The sequence below is a fragment of the Copadichromis virginalis genome, linkage group LG16, assembly GCF_057382275.1.
Source record: "Copadichromis virginalis isolate Kocher_CV1m ecotype Utaka linkage group LG16, C_Virginalis_male_GT1.1, whole genome shotgun sequence".
Lineage (NCBI taxonomy): Eukaryota > Metazoa > Chordata > Actinopteri > Cichliformes > Cichlidae > Copadichromis > Copadichromis virginalis.
Window position 1 is genome coordinate 24214272 of NC_140633.1, and position 15048 is coordinate 24229319.

Genomic DNA, 15048 nt, shown 5'->3' on the forward strand with positions numbered 1-15048 from the left:
GAATTCATAGCGCGGCCCAGCCAATTCCAGTTTCCAACAATGGCGGCAGCTGCTTAGTTTTAATATTACTCTTATTTCTCTTTCTGGGTCGCAAAAAAAAAAAACAACTTTTAACATGTTTTCAGGTGAGAAAGTAGCTGTGTAAACTTCAAATATCTGAGCCGATCGACACATCGTTTTCAAACCCCCGCAGGCTTTCACTACTCGGGTTAAACATGATATATAAGTCACTTTGATAACTTAAAAATGTTATTGTTTGTCTTTTTCAGTGTTTTATTTGTTCGTGAGGAAATCGGTTTGGCTGAGATTAAAGTTATTAGATTAGATCAAATTAAATTTAACTTTATTAATCCCTCGGGTGGGTTCCTCCGGGGTTTTCACACAGCTGAGTAAACGTCAAACAGAAAACTAATTAAAGAAAGTGTGAGACGGTCGAGAGTTTACGCCAGCGCCCGGTTATATTTTAGATAGCAAGGAGCAGACGGCTGAGTTTCACTCCACCGAGGGAGCCTGTGACGTATACCCGGCTTTCTTTAGACCGCGAAGGCCGGGTCCTCAGGTGGAAGCAGCCTCTGAATTTGGACACCCCCGCTGTTTCCGGGCCGGCTAATAATAACGGTGACATTTAACGTATTTTATCCGATAAATAAACACTGTAAAATGTATTTATCACCCCCCCCCCCCCAAACAGCCCTTTTGAATGTCTCCCTAATTCTGAGGTCTCAAGGTTGGGAAAGTACGGCCACAACACCTCACTGTTGGAGCACTTTTTTGCCACATGTATCGCAAACCACGTCTCAGCTGTTAGTGGAGGTAAAATACGTCCGCACAATTACGCTCAGCCATTGTTGTGAGTGTGCGCGCCAAGGGGCTGCGAGACATTTATACAGCCGTATTTCGCACATGACTATGAAAGGCGGAAGAGGAAGTAGTTCCTTTGAATGTAGACAATCCGAATGTTATAGTTTCTTTCCACTGTGTTGCTGTTAATGATAAACTACAAATTTACCCTAAATTACTAAAAATATCGATATTTTAATGTGAGAATCGATTCTAGAACATAAATGACTGGTATCGGAGGAATCGATATTTCAGGATCGATCCGCACATCACTAGGTGAAAGTCAATAGTGTTAGCATTAGCAACAAGTTTTTAGCTGTTAGGGATTTATGTTATGTCAACATTACAGAATGCTGAAAGACATAGCATTTGAAAAAATTTTCTAGTCGGGAAAAAATGTAGCTCTGTTTTAAAATTCCTATCACTACTTTGCTAACAATAGCATAAGGAGCGAAATGAGCTAACCTTTGGAGCAGCTCTTCAAAGACTGACAGGTTAGTGCTTTTAAAATAAGTCTTGTATGTTGTACTCTCTGTGGGGGATTTTGTACACTTTATAGCAACTATGGTAAAAACTCTGCTTCTAAAGTCAGTGCTTAAGTCTTGGACGAATATAAAATTAGGCATTTTAAGTAATTAAAAGTTATTGCTAGAGGTATTACTATGTTTTTTGGCCATTTATATAGGAATGTGTCTCATTAATAACAATAAAGTCAATTGTTTATTTGGAGGACAAGAGCCAAGTTTTTGTGATTTTTTCTTTAAATAGTAAGTATAATTTTATAGCTTACCATCTTTAATGTGATCCATAACAATTGAAAATAATAAAAAAGGAGATATCTTTAGGGCAGAAAAATGAATTAAAAAAATGTAATTCAGCATTTAGTCTCATTGGGTAGGAGTTCATCTCCATTGCACATCTTTGCCTGGCAATATTTGCACACTATTTTGTGTAAAATCACTCCAAATTTGTCAGATTGTGAGGATTTTGTACAGCCCTCTTTGGGGCACCATTCACATTTTTTGAAAAGTCTGGGCTCTGACTGGGCCCTTGCAAAACTTTAATCTTCTTCTACTGAAGCCATTTTTTGTCATCATTGTTGTTCTGAAAAGACAAATTTATCTTCAATTTATATATAGTGTTCAGCTTTCTATCAGATGTCTTTTTGTCTCAGAGTTGACTGGTATTTGGAGCTGTTCATAATCCCCTCCACCTTGACTAAAGCTTAAGAAAAACAACCCCAAAGTTGCCATCAGCATGCTTCTCCATAGGTATGGTCTTCTTTTGGTGTTGTGCAGAGTTGTGTTGGTGCCAAATGTACCTTAAATAACCATGTTTTTGCTAAATGTTTAATAATATGATTGTTTTATTATTATTATTGTTGTTGATTATCTTCATTGGGCTTCCTGGTACATTTTGATGACTTAGATAGTCTTTTGTACCCTTCATCTGACTGCTGACTTTCAACAATGATATCCTGTCAATGATTTCTAAGCTCTTTGCAGATCATGGCTTTTGCTATGAGATTCAACTAAATAAACCTCCAGAAAGTCCTAGAACAGCTGAACTTTACTTGATTTTAGTCATTATTTTGCAACATTTGGATTATTGGGTCAGAATTTGGTAATAAACAACATGAAAGCATTGATCCATTGTGCCTCGATCATTAACTGAACATTATTTCAAATTCACAGCATACTTTTCGTTGCTGACCGCGTCCATCCATTATCACCACAGTGTACAGTGTTTCCAGCACCTTACTGAATCTTTGCCACGAAGAATTAATGCAGTGAAGGTAAAAGAGGGTCCAATCTGGTACTAAAAAAGTGTGCTAATAAAGGAGCTATGGATAGGAGCTATCCATATTTAGCAGTTTTTAATGTAGATTAACTGTATAATGGGTTCAGTAGCCTAAACATTTGGCATAAAGTTCTATATTTGCAGAGTACAGCTACTTCATTATGTCTCCTCACTATCAAATGATTGCTAAAACGTTGCATGGTATTAGTTTTTTTTGTTTGATAATTTTATCAAGCTGCACAGCACCACTGTGCACAGCAGATTAAATATAATCGAGCCTGCTAAATACATTTTTCTGTTAGTTTTATCTCTGCTTTTTAATTCACCACGAAAACAAAAAAATAGGGGTGAAATAAAGAAGACGTTTTCTGTTTTTACTGTTTTACTTGTGCACTCATTTTATGTGTTTCACTTGGTTCCCAGTTTAATTCAGTTCAGATACTTTGTCCCTTGGGTGACAGTTTGAAACAAGCTAAACTGAAAATATGAAAGCAAGATAATTCATTCACTTTCATCTATTGTTTTTAAGTAGAAACAATGCCCAATGACTTAAAATTGAAGTCAAATTTAAAAGGCAAAAAGTATCCAATACTCCAAAGTTAGATTTAATAGAGTGATTGGAACATCCGCTTGAACAGCAGCAGATGTGTTCCTGTTTTATCATCTTATGAGATCATGCTTGAGCAAAGCACCCACATTTTTAAACAAACATCTGCATGAAAACTTTGTGCCTTAATTATATCTTCCAGTCTGCTCTGTTGTCGTGTGTTGAAAAACAATTAACACCCTATAAAAGGATATAAAAGGACATTGTGACACGTTAAATTTAGTTTAAATGTCACTGACTGCACGGTTGACACATTAGCAGTATGCTTACAGAAGTCTTAGGCCTGTTTTATAGTAGGGTGATGTTTGATCCAATTCTCACCCCTGTGTAAGTAATCCTCATGTACACGCCTTACAAATACTCCACCTACTTTTTAATGTTCTCTGCTTGTACAGAGGTCCTATGTGTGATGCACTAAGAGAAAGTGTTTAATATTTTATTGATATCATAATTCGTGCTCTGCTAAAATTATTTAAAAATTAAGTACAAATGTATGACCAGACTAACTATAGCATAATGTTTAGTTACTACATAATGACCTGTGTAAAAATATCTAAATTACAAATGTGTACACTGTTATCATACACAAGGAAGATCTTATCTGCCTTTAAAACTATGAAAATTATGGTTAGAGAGTATTATTGAATTCATGTGATGGTGTCAAATTTATAAATGTCTCCATTGCTAAAGTCTATTTAAGTGGCATCCATTGTTGTGTTTATATTTTGATGTCATGTTTTGTAGTTCTATGTGCAGGCATGAACATTATCTTGTAGCATCTTTTAACCTGCAAGGATGCAGTGCTGCATATTAAAGGTGCTGCAGTTCAGCATTAGCCATGAACATTCATTACATTTACTCTGAATAGCTTAAACAGCCATGCATGACTTAATCCATCTCTGTTTTTTGCAGGTAGGAGTTGTGTGAGATAAATATATGTAAAAAAAACAAACCTGCCACAAATGTGCAAAAATTTGTGCTGAATTGAAACAACAGATAAATTAAAGAGCTGCATCGGTGATTTCCATTTTCTAAATGACAGAATTACAGCCTCTCATGGTTCTTTATCATCATTTTGACAGTCTGTGCCTTTTTCATAATGTCTATATTTTATTGTAATGTCTGGAGGAAGATGCACAATCATCTTTCATTTTAACCAATCTTATGTTTGACCTGTGGTTATTCCAAATATACTACAGCTGAAATGAGCTTTGAAAAGGATTAGTTCAGGACAACATGATTACAGTGATGCGAGGATGTAATTCTGTGTATAAATTAGGCAAAATTGCAGTGATGGAAAAAAAATGTCCAGTGTTATGTTTGTGGCAGTGAGAAATATAATAATAGTCATTAATGGTATCAACAGAAGAGTCATTAATATGTAATAACTACACAGCAAAATCTCCAGTGTTAAATTAACACTGGAGAGTGTCTATATGGGTCCACACCTCTGAGTGTTAAATACAACACTGTTGAGTGTTAAATTAACACTTTTGACAGTGTTATATGTTTAAAAGTAACCTAGTCAGTTTTGAAGATTAACAATGGCTAACACTGAGCAGTGCTGATTTTCTAACACTGGAAAATAACTCAAAATGTTAGAAATATTAGAAAATCAGCACTGTTGTATTTAACACTCAGAGGTGTGGACCCATATAGACACTCTCCAGTGTTAATTTAACACTGGAGATTTTGCTGTGTACCAGTACACAGGGTTTATTATATGCACATAATTCACCTCAAAAGAGAGACTTGCATTTGCTTGAACAAGTTAAACCGTGTACTGCAATTATTTATATATTTCTGTCTGAAGTGAGTGTGGTCATTTGGCACTAGGTGATCCACTTTGTAAAACCCTCTTGAAGGAGGTCAAGCTAATGGAATCAGTGCTGAATCTTTTCTCATGACCCATAGCATTCCACAAACATGCTTTTATGTAATCATGTTTCTCTTTTCAAAAGCGGTTGTGTCTTCTTTTTCTTGTGAATGTTATCTCCTCAACTGTGACCTTTCTTTAAAACAGTCATAAAAACTTCAAAACCTTTTGAGCAAATAACAGCTGATTAGCTATCAGTTTATGACAAAGGGGGAATATTAATTTTCATTGTTATGAGCTAATATTAATAGTAAATACATACAATAGAAACAGTATTATGTATATTATCTCTATCTGCTCTGTCATTCTTATTGTTATGGATGTTTTTAAATTTGTACACTTCATAGACTGGTTGGTATTTCAATTTAGATTTGGTCTGGTAATCACAAAATGCAGTTAGTTCTTGGTAAAATTTACCCAAAAATAATTGTGTAAAAAAAAGAAAGAAGAAGAGAATACTAATATTTCAAACATGATGAAAAGTAATAAGAGGCAAAGATAAGAGATTAAAAAAATTGACAAAATATTTAGTCAATATTTGAATGCCTAGCCCAATTGTGCATTGTCTTTTGAAAGGTTGGATGCACAAGTGCAGAAATGATTTGTAACACCCCTGCCCCCCCAAACTGCTTTTTGTTTTGGTTTTTAATGTTATTTTTAGAAAAAAAAAATGTAAAAAACAGTATTTGGATATGTTAGCAGCACAGTGGTCAGCACTATAGCCTCTAGCAAGAAGATCTTGGGTTTGAATCCACCATCTGGCCAAGGCCCTTCAGTGTGGCGTTTGCATGTTCTCCCCGTGTCTGTGTGGGTTCTCTCTGGGTACTCCAGCATCCCACACGGTCCAGAAACATGCAGTTAGTGTGATCAGGTTAATTGGTGACTCTAAACAGCCAGTAGGTGTGAATGCAAATGGTTCTCTGTCTCGCTGTGTTAGCCCTTTGACAGATGGGATAGCCCCCCAAAAAACCCTAAAAAACCACACACAGCAAAGCAACCCTAGAGGTTATTTATGGAAAGAAGGGGAATGTTCTTCAATGGCCAATCTGAGCACGAGTTTGTTTTTTTGTTTTTTTACTGAATACAAAACTGAAGAAAGATCCACAAAAATCCACAAAAAGTAAAGGCCTAGCAAAGGGCCCCCAACAAGAAGATTTCATGGGTTCCCAACGTCAGGCAGCCACTGATGGCAAAAGATTTACATCAGTGTTTAAATTTAATCTTTATTATTTTGTCCATTTACTTTTGACTCTGTGAAACAAAAATCTTCTGTATTTTCTTAACAGTTAAAGCAAATGGAAGCCAAAACCATCTATGAGGATGATAGAAGGGAGGCAACAAAATTTTAATGTCACTTTTTTTATTAGATTACCAATTGTATGACAGCCTGAGACAACATTCATGACTGTAAGTATCTCAATAAGGGATAGAAAAAAAAAATCAGTGCATCTTCTTTGTGGACATTAGCCTGTTGGCACTGCTGTGCTGTGACTGTGCACCAGATAGTCCTTTACAGGGACATTCCCTGTTGCCAACTATAATTAATTACTTTACAGTCTTTGAGGCCATAATGCTCATCAGTTATTAATTAGAAATTCATTTCACTGAATAAATAATGCTCATGATTGATGATGAAACTTGTAATTAGGTTCTCGGAGTAATGCACTAGGGAGAAAGCCTTTACACTTGAATCCAGGCTATTAAATACTGCTCATTTAAGGGACCGCAATACCTCTTGTCATAAACCTGCAGCTACTATGGCAGCATCTGGATTCAGGGAGCAGGAACATTAGTTTTAATTCACATAGGTTATGTTACACTACCTGCATCAACACCAACTAATGATCTTTCATGCTACTAAGTCCTTTTGTTGTACAATACTAAACGAATAGTTCCCAAGCATCACGTTAGAGTAACAATAACCTGCTGTCTAGTGTGAATACTATGTTAAAAAAGTCGTGTGAGTCCTTCCATCATGTAGTCTACAGTCTTTTTAAATGACGAGAGAGAACTGTGAAAACTCAGCTCGTCTATGGCTCACTATTGATTCCACACAAAAGACCCAACCATTGTTGATAGCCTTTTTGATATATTTTCTTGCAGCCACCAACCCCTTTGTGGAAAATAAACCAGCCAATATACACCTATTAGGATTTCTTGATCTGAGCCTATAAAGCGTTTCTCCTGCTCGTTGTGTCATAATAGCACAGAGACCAAAAGCTATGACTTTTGGAGGACAAACCATCAACACTTTAATGGCCTGCAGTAATATTTAAGTTTTGGGCCAATTAACCCTGCTGACCAGCAGAACAGAGAAAGGTGCACCATGTGCCCCTCAACTACAGGAAAAAAAGGAAAGAAAACAGCTGATGGCGTAGCCTCATCAAGCAAAAATACTGTAATTGGTGCTTTTCACCTGTCATTGGGGTGGGAGTGAGAAATGGTAACCTACCCTTCTCCCCCCTTTTGTTAACCAGTATCTGCTCTATTAGCAGTTTATAATGGAGATCAAGAAGTAGTCAGTGGAGAATGAAGACAACTGTCTGCACCCATTCCTAATTGGCTTTATGTTCTGTTTCTGATAAATAACTCACACCGACTATAGAGTCCCGTGGATTTTGTTGCCCTAATAGGGCTCGGTAACTGGATTTACTAACAGATAGTGGGTCAAAAAGGACATAGAGAGCAAAAATGTTAATTAATATCAATAATGGCCAATTATTATTTTGACAGAAGGATCCAAGCTAGCTGTGTGCTCTAATGACTCTGAGCTAACTTGAAGGGAAACACTGGTGAATTAGCATAACTGTGTATGCACACTCCATGGAGGTGCCCAGCAAACATCTGTTATGTTAGAAATTCAAATAGAATTCCTATTAGTAACCCTGGCTGTGGTTGCATAATCAGTCATTCTTCTCTGGCCATTTTGGAGGCGCTAACAATGCCCCTGTGACTGGTGGAACTCCTCCCTCTGGGCTTTCCAATCAAATTTGGCCCCATGTGGACCGGGTCCTAACAACAGACGAGGCAGCGTGGACTTGTGTGGGGAGCTTTGTGCTCTGACAGGAGCTCAATCCACCCATGACACATGACCCAAGAAAGGAAAACTGTTATTTATTGGAATATAGCAGATTCAAGTTAAGGAATTAATGTTAGCTTTTTGACCTCCTGGGATATATCTGCATATTTTCCTATACACTGTGTTTTTACTCACACACATATTATATTTGCATGAATTTTACTGTTAGAAGGATGAATTCTGCTTTAATATTGAATAAACAGGCAGTAAGTTGCTAAGGTGGAATTTATTAAATGATACTGAGAGCAGCTTCTCTGGGATATTGAAAATTTAATATATTCTGCTAAGGAATTGATTTTCTATCTGAAGCAAATAATTAATTCCCATAAGGAGGAGTACGTTATCTCTATCTTATGGGAATTAAACTGCATATTACTGTAATATATGGATGGTAGCGGGAATTTTGTGCTTATAGTTTAAGCCTGTCTTTGTATTCAATAGCAGCTGTTATGAGAATTATGGAATCAAAACCAATAAAGATCAAAGATCGAAGCTTAATATTGGAATTAAATGACAACCAACAAAGAAGAAATACAGTAATCATATGGATTTTATTGTTTTCTCTTGTAAGTCTGCTACAGTGAAAATAAATAGCAATCTGTTAAAATCAGTTTCAATGTACTGCTTTACAATGAAATCACTTTCTGTGTTATTTATTTATTTTTACTTATATTTTTATGCATTTGTTATGCATGGAATTTTAAAATTTTGTAGAAACTCCCATAAACTTCAGTTTAAAAAATAGATAATGTACTGGCAGAAAATTATGTATAATGCTATGTTATACTCTAGTTGAAAGAGTGGACTATTCAGTACAACATTTATCGCTTTAATATATCAGTTATTCAGTTACCTTCTTCTTCAACCAATCCATATTCAAAAATCAAAAGCACCATGATTAGTTCAATCTATTGATTTTAGTATACCTATTGTACTTCTTAGTTTGAAATAGCTTTTCATTCATATGCTCCTGTTGTGTTGGACATTCACTATGAGCCTGCATTATCCTACGCTTTATCTTTGTCACCCGTTGTGGTTGCTGGATGTGTAAGGGAAAAGGTTGTAATTACTTACGCTTAAGGGTGTAAATTCTTTATATGTCAGGGACATTTTTATCCAACCTTAAATTACCAGCCTCCTTGACAAGATTTGGAACCCTGTTTTGTGCCAGGGTTAATGTCACTGCATTAATGTTTAAAGTAATATTACCCGTCTCTAACTGCAAAATAGTGTGACTGCTGTCATCATCTACAACTCGGTGTGACCTTCTCCTGTATAATCTGAGCATGTAATTCCCTCCAGTGTAATGTCATGTTGGATCAGAGGAGGTACCAGTGTCCTGATCTGAGCAGCACACAGCAGGAGGTGTGGAGAGTCAAATGGACAACCAGAGGTTCCCCTTAAGGGCAAAACTGATGTTGTCTGCATATTCTCCCTTCACTGCGGTGGCCTTTGTGGGGTGAGTTCATAGATCTAAAAATAACTGGGATCAGTTATTGCTTGTGTGCTAAATGAAAGTGCATAATCTGATTTTTTTTTAATTTTTTTTTTATTTGAGTAGTTACTTGAAATTACTCCAAAGAGGGGGTTTACATATTTTTTGTTTCAATTTCTGAACATTTAAGTTCAATGATTTTTTTATTTGCTTAGCTGTAGTTTTTTTTTCATATTTGAATTAATATCTGACTCCTAAATGAATGTCTGTTTGTTGCTAAAAACAACATATGTTTGGTGCACAGTGCTGCATCCAACAGATTTGGGTACAGTATACATGACTGGGTGACTCCATGGTTGTATATATGAAATAGCTTCAGCTTTACGCTCCTCTCCATTCCACGGCCTCGGGTGTATAAATTTACTTGATGGTTTTCGTTTCTCTTTCTTAATTCATTGCAGTCGGATTCCTCTTTGATGCAGTTCTGTTGTCCCCCAAACAATTGAAGTGGAGACAATGGAGGCATAATGATAGATCCGTGTACCCACCATCTGTAAGAGCAGCTGCTCCCTTGCATCTGTACAATATGCTGGAGCGGGGAGCCTCAGTAATCTGCATAATAAGGAGAGGGCTTATCTCAGTCTAGTTAATAATCACAAGCAATCGATGCACTTCATTCCCTCACTCTTGACTGATGAAAAAAAGCTGCAAAGTTTTGGTATGTTTGCTGTATCCTCAAGATAGGCAGGGGTCACGGAGTAATGCCAAGCTGTTGATTTTGCCTGCAGCTAGAGATTTAGTCTGCACTCACTTTCATCTTTTCATGAATACCATAATTACAGCAGGACATTCTGAGTTATCATACTGCATCTTCCCTCCTCAGTCCCTTATAGGGTTTGTAGCATTTGTAGCAATGCTGGAGCCCACATCAGATTTGGGTGTATGATTGTAAGTCTGCGATAAACACATAGCTTGTGAAGTGTTGATGAGAGTCATTCTGCAACAGCAGTACTCTTAAAGCAGAAGATTGTCCTTGTAAAACACTAAAAATTCATTTGGAAATTTCACCTGTCTGAAATGGCTTCTTAGATATTACTACCTCTGTGCATGTTGCCACAGACACAACTACAGCAAGTGATATTCCACAGGGCATAAAATCTCAGCTCAAGGATATGTTCGTATCTTGAATTCAGAACAGATAAACAACCTTTGTATACTGAATCTCCTCTATTTTCACCTTTTCTAACTTATCAACTCTGTGCAGATCAGCACAAATATGGCTGTGAATTCTTAAATTTTATTGGAATAAGTGCTTCAAAAACAGCACTATATAAACTACAGGAAATAAAAACAATTCTTATAGTTCCTATTATTCAGCTGGAGGATTTGAAAGTCAATTTTGGCTTGTTGACACTCAAAGAGTGAACAATCTATCCATTGAGCAGGCTTTTCCCCATATATGACATTGGAAAAGTCTCCATGAAATTTAATAAATACCCCCTATTCATTACTCTTGGTAATGGCTCCTAAGCAGGCACCAAATTGATTGGCCAGAAAATATGCAATAGTATCGATCAACAAAGTCTCCCCTTGGTATTCTCTTTTTAAATATGCTCAAATGTGCTCATTAAATTAAGTCTTTTTAATACTCTGCAGTGTGAATAAAATTGAATACACAAAATATGAATATGCTTTAAATCATTCATGGTTGTTTAAAATAATAGTGGAAAAGGTGGCGATTGAGAGAGGAATACTACATACAAAAGGACAAAAAATAAGGAAAAAACATTGTTTTAAGTTTGTAGGCAAATGTGTTACCAGAGCACTTTCCTTGTGCCATAGCATTGATGCTACAAGTCGTTTGAGCTTTGCTTGTGGGAAGAAACATGAATAGTCCAACTGTTATTCCATTATGTGGTGAGGTGCAATGCCTAACACGCTGGTCCTCTACAGGTGATCAGTTGGACAGAGATCACAACAGCCCCAAAATTTTATTCTCATTGTTCTTAAATCATTTGGTAACCCCCTATGTCCTGTGTATAGGAGCATTGTCATCTTGGATGATACCACTCCAATCAAGATAGAAATCATTCATCCCAGGATAAAGACGATCCATGAAAACAACTTTCTATTGATTTGCAGTGCCTCTTTTCTCAACAAGGGAGGGTGAGTGTCATTCCAGCAAAATGCTCCCCATTGCACTTCAAATTGTTAAGAGTATATATAAGATGCATAAAAAAATTGCCTCCTCCCATGGTTCCTCGATCCTCCTAATTAAGCATGCATGATGTTTCTCTCCCAGCTGCTAGACTGCTGAAATGCACTAGGCAGGTGTATTAAGCCCCCCCAGTGAGGCTCGAGAATGAAACTGGTATATGTAGAAGTGCAGGTGTGACATGTTAGGAGGAGTCCAGGTGCTTATTGAGTTATCAGAGGCAGCCGCTGCACGTTTGATTTATCATCTGGGGCTTGGCAATGCCATGTCTGAGCTTCAATAAATCAGATAACGAAATAAAATGTTCTGAAAATTACCTTCCGGGGCGCCGCAATCGTGATAACTTACATCTAGCACAGAGTTGGATATAGTGTAGCACCTACTGACAGTGCTTATTGAACCTGTATATTGACTCCATACACTAAATCATGAATGCAAAGGTTTTAGCCAGACTGAAGATTCACCTTGAATTCACCCTTTAAGTGTTAGGATTTGTCACTGATTTGTGGTTTCTTTTTTGTTTGTTACAGCAAAGCTACACTGGGATACAGGTGTCATTAAAAATACATTAAGACGATTAGATTATGTTTGAACATCTCGTAAACTTGCCCTCAGGACCTCGTAATACAATGTTTACTCTTTGACATGAATGCCATGCTTACCTCTGCATTCTTGAAAGCTTTAAACTCAGAATGAGCCAGCCAGTCTCCATGAGCACATAAAAGGTACCCAGATTTATGGGGAGGTTTTTATCCTAGACTCAGGCACCATCTGATAAACCACCACTCTTTGCTTGAGGCTAAATAATACTCTTTGAGGTCCTGATTTACAATGCTGTGAAGGATCCATTTGTGGTTCAGCTCTGAGGCATGCAACTCTTTGATTGGTCATCCGTAAGCTCAAAATTTGGCCTCAGATCTGCAGCTCACGAGCTTGAGGATTCCTAAATGGACAAATGCATAAATGATGGTAGGTTTTTATTCAGAGTTAATAGATGAAGAGAAATGAACTTTCCAGAGATGTAAAAGGCTCTTAGATTTAACAAAATCCTCCTCAACTCCCTCTGATTGAGGCTAAGACTGTGGCAGCATGCAACCAATCTATTCGGAGCTTTTTAAAAGCAAACTCATTGGGGTATTGGTCTAGTACATAGACTCCTAAGAGATCTGATTAAAGGGAAATCCCTCAATGTTTTACCCTCACCTTCTCCATAATAAATCAGTTGCACATTGCAAATGCCTAAATTCATCTTACTGTGCCTGGCTTGACATTAGGAAGAAAGTCTCCAGTATCAGTGCTCAGAAATACTAATCGTAATTTAGCCAACATTTTTCCATAACTCGAATTGTAGATTTTACGTTGACAAAAAAAAAGGCACTTTATGTTGGGCCATTGTGACCTTCGAGACCTTAACAGGCACTGATACTTTGATACTTTACATCATCTGCAGAGTAAAAAAACATTTCCTCAACATTTTTTTCATTAGATAGTAATCAACATGCAAACATTGCCACATAACGCATAGAAGAACAGACACAAGATTGTGTGTTGACAAGTACTTGTGCATTACAGACTTCTGTAGTTTAGAAACTGTGAATTAATTCAGAGTGTATTAATTTAATTTGAAAAATCTATAATAATAATATCACAAATCATTTAAATAATTACATTTACTTAAAAAGAAGACACAATATTAGGTAACAACTTTTGCTTTTACATTTTAATTAAATAAACAGTTTAACTGCAAATGAAGTTTTGTCTAAACAAATTTCACAAAGGCCCAACCTGTTACTCTCTTAGCCTGAACAGGCCCTAACATTAAAACATTTTACTCGCCAAGATATTTTGAAATTAAATGTGTCTAAACCCTCCCATACCTGCCTTAGTGACCTGCAGCTGTTACACGTCACCAAAAGCAGCAGCAACCTTGACTCGTTTTACAAAAATGAAAACGCTGTCACTGTAGTTCGAACAAATCAAATTTAACTCGTGTTTTTTTTTTTCTTTATTTGATGCTTAGGGGGTTGTGAGAGGGTCATGACATTGTTTGGTGATATTTTGACACATTAATTGGACTAAGGGCTTTTCGTCACAGCTGTTGGGAAATTAAGAGGAGATTGAAAGCCCCTGATGTCTTGTAATTACTGTTTCATGTTGTGTAGCCACACTTACCAGAAGCCGTGCTTTCTGATGAATGGGCAGTAAAAGCAACAATAGAGTGTCTATAATGCAAAGGATTTGATCTGGAAATGAGTGCTTTTTGTATCAAAAATTAAGGTCAAGAAAAAAGAAGAAATTTAGTTTGTGTCACGTAAAAATGAATGCAAAGTTATATTTTTATGCTCCGAATAAGCAGCGGTAATGTCAGTAAAATTACGTGGTTAAATCTGGCGTGACCACAATCAAGTATTAGCACAATTAACTACACAATTTTGGCAGTGTAATCGCATGCTTGGCAAAGGAAATGTTCCGCCCAGCGTGTTTCAGGCCATGCTGCACAGAGAAGGAGCGGCATTCAAAACAAACCGCTGTCCTTGATATCAGCTGGTTAATCCTCTGCTTTTAGTGGCTTTATTGGTTCATTCAAGAGAGTCTGTTGACATTCCCCCTGCCCTGTTAAAAGGCGACTGCATCTCAAGTGAAATCTGGAGTGTTCTTTACACAGGCGGGGAGCCCCATGTGGCTCCTGCCTCCCAGTGGGCCCGTGATTTTCCTGCTTTAAGTGTCTACTGTCAACACTAATTTGTCCCACTCCTCCTCCGCCCCCCTCCAGAGAGGGACGCTCTCCTAAAGTTTTAATAAAAGATCAGCTATAACTCCCTGTTTTCTGGGCGTGAGACAAGAGCTTTAAAAGCCACAGAGGCAATAAGATGCCAGGTAATGATTACAAGGCTTGAACAGAAGCAGTTACCAATACCACATACTGTTTTACACAGCACACTGCAAGTGTGTGGTACAGCTTAAGGCTGTCTCCTTTACAGGGTTCATCTACAAATCAGTGATGGAGGCTCAGCGTTATATTATCGGACTTGTAGTTTTTTTTGTTTGTTTGTTTTTAAGGACTACACTGTAATTAAATGACATTGATAAAAAACTTAAACATGGTTTAAAATGCTTAGCGTTGGGTGTGTAGTGGGATGTCTTCCAAACAAAAAATCTTAATCTCAGTGGCATGCCACTTAAATAATTTTTTCCA

At 37.1% G+C, this 15048-nt stretch overlaps 1 long non-coding RNA gene across 5 annotated transcripts in view; it reads left to right on the forward strand.

The window, feature by feature from the left end:
• The first annotated feature begins 869 nt into the window (after positions 1 to 869).
• Positions 870 to 15048, forward strand: part of LOC146690840 (uncharacterized) — a 66457-nt gene continuing 52278 nt past the window's right edge. For 3 of the 5 annotated variants that reach the window (XR_014915500.1, XR_014915503.1, XR_014915502.1), the window contains exons 1-2: positions 878 to 1334; positions 11681 to 11803. This is a non-coding gene — a long non-coding RNA (uncharacterized LOC146690840). Of the gene's footprint in view, positions 1335 to 9504; positions 9662 to 11680; positions 11804 to 15048 lie in introns of all 5 variants that reach the window. The other 2 variants (XR_014915499.1, XR_014915501.1) reach the window with 2 other exon arrangements.